Source organism: Olea europaea, chromosome 9, assembly GCF_002742605.1.
Source record: "Olea europaea var. sylvestris chromosome 9, O_europaea_v1, whole genome shotgun sequence".
Lineage (NCBI taxonomy): Eukaryota > Viridiplantae > Streptophyta > Magnoliopsida > Lamiales > Oleaceae > Olea > Olea europaea.
The window spans coordinates 2,646,802-2,652,736 of NC_036245.1; positions in this window are offsets into that span (position 1 = coordinate 2,646,802).

Genomic DNA, 5,935 nt, shown 5'->3' on the forward strand with positions numbered 1-5,935 from the left:
AATGGATGGCTCTGATACCACTTGTTGCATAAATTTGAAAGGAACCATATTCATAAAATCCTTTCATAAAATCATAAATTCCATGTTGAAATCAAAGAGACAACAAAAAGTGCGGAAACATACCTTGATCCATGAATCTTACTGCTTTAATTGGGTTTTGATCTTCCAATTGATACGTGATTTTCCTTCCGTTTGATTTTCTTGAAAAGTCTCTGTTGATGGGGATGCAGAGATATCATCAAAAGAAAATCACGTTCAAATTGGGGACCATAACCACTTTTAAAATAACTGCTATTGGCAGTTATTAATTTTAAGTTATTTCAAATCGGCCCCTCATCAATTCAAAATAACACATTCTGGTCTCTACACTTTAATCCCATAAAATTTAATACCTATTAGTCCAAAATTAAATCCAATGGATCACTTTATCAACTATATTTACTTTAAAATAGCACCACACATTCTAATAAATGTACATGTGTGGCCTCAAAGTTGGAATTTTTTCCAACAGAAAGAAGAATCCATTTCATAAAAATTACAGTCATAATGAAATTATCCAAAAGTTTACAGATCTTAATCCATCACCACATGTAAACCTTTTAGAAGTGCAGCCCACTGATATTGTTATCTACAAATATAGTTGATGTATGTAGTGTATGTATGGAAGACAGAGTTCGTGAAAGGGAAGACAGAGAGAAACAAGAAGGTATGTGAGATAGAATAGTGGAGAAAATACAGTTGGGGCGTGAGTATATTTTTGTGATAGGCCAAGGTGCTTGCATGAGTAAATTAATTTAAGTAGTGTTCTGGCTGTCTTTTGTTATCCAATTAAATTGTGTAAATTATTTTGCTTGATAATAATATAATTTTGTTTGTGATTTAAACTCAACACAGCTTGCAAATTAAGTCGAATCACATTCCTCATCTCGAACACCTGGACAAATAGCATCATTCTAATTCAAAACGTTCGTGTCCACCACTGTCTATACTTAAAAAGGAGACTACACAAAGTTAAATTTTAATTAATCTATTGTTTATGCTACCTTTAATATATTATAATATTATTTCATATATATATAAAATTGAAGAAAAACTTTTGAATACCAACTTTACCCTTATATATTTAGCTATGTGTCAATTCTATCCTTATATTTAATATAATTTAAACTTCATTTAAAATCCATTTAAGTGTAATGCTTATTGTTTTATACTGGAGTACTTAGAATTTTACATTAATCAAATTTAGTTTAATTACTTAAATTACATTATTTAGATTAGGTTTACTAATTAAAATCGAAGCTCACATATATAGATGTAATTTAATTATAATTATATAATATAATATATTAAATGTTCCATTAATATAATGGTAGATTAATTACAATATAAATTAATATACAATATAGTTTTAATATAATTATATATGTAGACAAGCTTCAATTTTAAGTGATTAAACTTAATTCTGTATATATATATATATTTACCAATTTGTCCCCACATAAAATTGTCAACATTTTCATTCAAAAGAAAATTGCATGTTTCATTAATATAACAGATAATATAACTATTTAAATACAAAAGACAGTAAATTGAAAAGAAAAAATTGCTTAAATGTGATCTACAATTAGGAGGGAATGTGTCGAAGATGGAAGAAGTTATCTATCAATCTTAAAAACCATACTAATTACTCCAAATAATTTGAAGTTACTTACACTTCCCATATTTGTATCCACCTCATTAAATACAATCTTCGCATTTCAATTACACATTTTTCACTAAAACCAAATTTTTATGTATTAATGAAAATTAATATTATGTGCTCTAAAAAATAATTATTATTGTATTGGGTATTCTATTATTATTGCGTGATCATTTTTGTATGAGCACAAAAATTGAGAGTGAATTATCCAGATGGTCATTGAATTTTGTAAAAAGTTTCCATGGATCACCGAAATTTAAAAACCATCCAATTCATCAGTGAACTTTGTAAAAGATTTTTACGAGGTTACTGAACTTTAAAAATCACTGAATTCATCACTGAATTTTGCAAAAGGTTTCCACGGGCTCACTAAATTTAGTGAGCCCATGGAAACATTTTGCAAAGTTCAATGACCCTGTAGAAACCTTCTGCAAATTTCAGTAATGAATGAGGTTATTTTTGAAGTTCAGTAACTGAAAAACTTTTACAAAATTCAGTGATGAATCGAGTGATTTTTAAAGTTCAATGATCCCGTGGAAACTTTTTGCAAAGTTTAATGACCATTTGGGTAATTACTCTAAAAATTGATGGTAATCCAGTTACTTATTAAATATAAATATAAAAAAAAAAAGATTTTTATCTTGATATAATAATCCCATTCAAAAGAAAACGAAAACTTTTGTATCAATATTGAATGTAAGTTTGGTTTAAATTTAAAATAAATACAATGGATTATATGACGAGCATGATTAGTATGCAATTTTTTTTTCTCTAAATGTATTTAGATAAGATACTTTTTTTGTTTTTACTTTTTGAGGTAAAAAATTTTATGTTATAGACAAAATAAATAATTTTTTATTTTTAAAATTATTTATGCACCTTTAATTTACTTATAAGTAAACATTTTAAACTTAATCAAATGTACATTTTTTGATTCTTCTTCGTATCCATCTATATGACAAAGTTGGTCAATGTTACTGTAATGGTTGAAATAGGGTCCAACCAATGTCTAGCATAAACAAATAAGTAAACAAAATATTACATTTCATTTTTTCAACATTTTCAAATTTTATACATAATTTCATAAAACTTTTATTCACATATATATTCTCTAACAATTTTAATTTTTTTCTTTAACATTATCAATTACATACTTTAAAAATATTACTCATATCATTCATTTCGTACATAAGACGTGCAATGCACGTGTTTACCACAAGTATATACAAAACTTGAAAATAGATGAGAAACGTTCAATTTGCCATTTTATCGTTATATAATATTGTCAACATTTTCATTCAAAATTTATAAATTGCACGTTTAATTAATATAATAGAAAATATAACTATTTAAAACAAAGGACAATAAATTGATTTTTTTTTTTTTGCTTAAATGTGATAAACAGTTAGGAAGGAAAGAATCGAAGATGGAAGAAAATATCGATTAATCCTAAAAACCTCACTAATAACTCATAACAATTAGGAGTTACTTACCCCTTCCATATTTGTATCCAACGCACAAAATACAAATTTCGCATCTCGATTATACATATTTCACTAAAACCAAAATTTTAAGTATTAATAAAAATCAATATTATGTGTTCTAAAAAATATTAATATAGTATTGGATATTTTATTATTATTGCATGTTCATTTTTGTATAAATATAAAAATTGATAATAATTCAATTACTTATTGTAAAGATTTTATTTTATTTTATTTTTTTATCTCGATACATTTAAAGGGTGAATCTTTATTCCTCCATTTTTCTTAATTGCATTGAAAATAAAAAGAAAACTATTATTTAAGATTTTTCACCTCCATATCTATTTTGAATGTAACTTTAAATTTTAATTTAAAATAAATATGCTATGAATTAATATGATGAACATGATTAATACATAATTTTTTGTCTCTAAAAGGGTTTAAACATGATTTTTTTTTTTTTTTTTACTTTTTAAGGTAAAAAAGTTTATGTTACAGATAAATTGAGTAAATTTTTTATTTTAAAAATCATTTATGAACTTTTAGTCTACTCATAAGTAAACAATTCAATTTAGTCAAATATACATATCTTAAATTGATTATTTTTTGTAACCAAAAAATAGACCGATGCGGTTGTAATTGTTGAAAATAGAGGTCCAACTAATTTCTAACATAAATAAATAAATAAACAAAAATTATATATCAATTTATTCAACATTTTTAATTTTAATTTTTTGTTTATCATTATCAATTACCTTACTTTAAAAATATTATGTATATCATTCATTCTGTACCTAAAACTGCTTACTGTTAGGGAGTGTTTGATAGCATGGAAATGGAAAAAAAAGATGGAATTGGAATTGAAAATTCCAACTTTTGGTGTTTGATACCTTATATTTTTCATGGAATTGCATTTCTTGAATTTCTTGGAACTTGGAATTTATCCTTGTTTTAGTGGAATTTGAATTCTCACCATATATGGTGAGAATTCAAATTCTATCCTACTGTAGTGATTATTATTTTTTTTTCGTCTTTTTTTTTTTGTTGGTAATGGAAACAAATTTTAAGAATTATTGTAAAAAAATATTTCCTTTTAACTGACAATTTTCATATAAAACAAAGCCAAACGAACATTAAAAAACACTTTTATTTCAACATTTTTCACGTGAAAAATTATACCAATCAAACACAATAATTTACAATTCCCAGGAAAACAATTTTAGACAATTCAATTCCCTGTAATTCGCTTTCTAAGCAATTCAATTACATATTTACAATCAAACGGACTCTTAGTGTAATAAACGTGTCATTGAATTCTTACCGAAGAATACAACAAATTGGATAAAAATAGCAAACATGTAGTTTATCCTATATTCCCTATGAATTTCTAACTTCAATGCATCCTCTTCGGATTTCATCGAGTCAACGTTTCTAACCAATGCGGAAGATGACCGACACCAAGGCTATGTTTGAGCTCCATTTCGTGTTAAAAAATAACTTTTTTTCCCCATAAACATGAACACGAAATGGATAGAACAATAGATTCTCTTAGTGTCGATTTACACCACCTTGCCCAGTGGCGCTGGAGATTTGAAACCGGCATAAAGGGCAAGTATTTTTGCGGGAGAGCCACCTTGTGATACAAACTTCTTGGAACAAGTGTCCACACGGGACTTGCTTACTCGATCGATATCCCTCCATACAAACTGTACAGGAACCCTTTGCAGTAACTGTAGGCATCTCAATTGGGTCGGCCGCCGTGGGTTCCGATAGCTGGTTTATGCTGGAGTCCGACTCGTAATCTACCATTGTTAAGGCTAGATCGAGGTCAAAGGCTTCATTTATAGAAATCCGCACCATAGTTAGTGCTAATTGCAATATATTGAAATTATAAAAATCTCGAATTGAACTGGGGAAGAATAATGGGGTAATTTTTAGTTTGGCCAAGTCAAAGGGCCAATTTTTCACTTTAACCAAAAAAAATTTGCCTATCACCAAAATGGCCTATTATTGAGTAAAAGACAAAAATACCCTTAAGTAGTTTATATAATTACAAAAATAGAATTTTGTTTGAAAAGACAAAAATACCCTTAACTTACAAATTAAAAAATCAAACACTTTTCACTTTATATTTAATTATTTATTTTAAACAATTACTCAAATTAAAAAAATTAATATTAAATTTACTTTCTTGTTTAAATATTTCATTAATTAATTATCTTAATCGATTATGTATATTATTTATTTAATATTTAATTTCTTTATTTAATTATTTATTTAATCACTTGCTTAAATAAAAAATTAATATTTAATTTGATTTCTCATTTAAATATTTTATTAATTTATTATCTTAATTGATTATGTATATTTAATAAATTATTTAATTATTTATTTTAAACACTTATTCAAATAAAAAATTAATATTTAATTTGGTTTCTCTTTTAAATATTTCTCTATTAATTATCTTAATTGGTTATGTATATTATTTATTTAATATTTAATTACTTTATTCAAATTATCACTTATTTAAATAAAAATATTAATATTTATTTTAATGTCTTATTTAAATATTTCTTTAATTAATTGTCTTAATTAGTTATGTATGTTATTTATTTATTGTTTAATTACTTTGTTTAATTATTTATTTAATCACTTAATTAAATAAAAATTAATATTTAATTTAATTTCTTATTTAGATATTTCATTAATTAATTATCTTAATTGGTTTTATGTATTTAAAATTTAATAACTT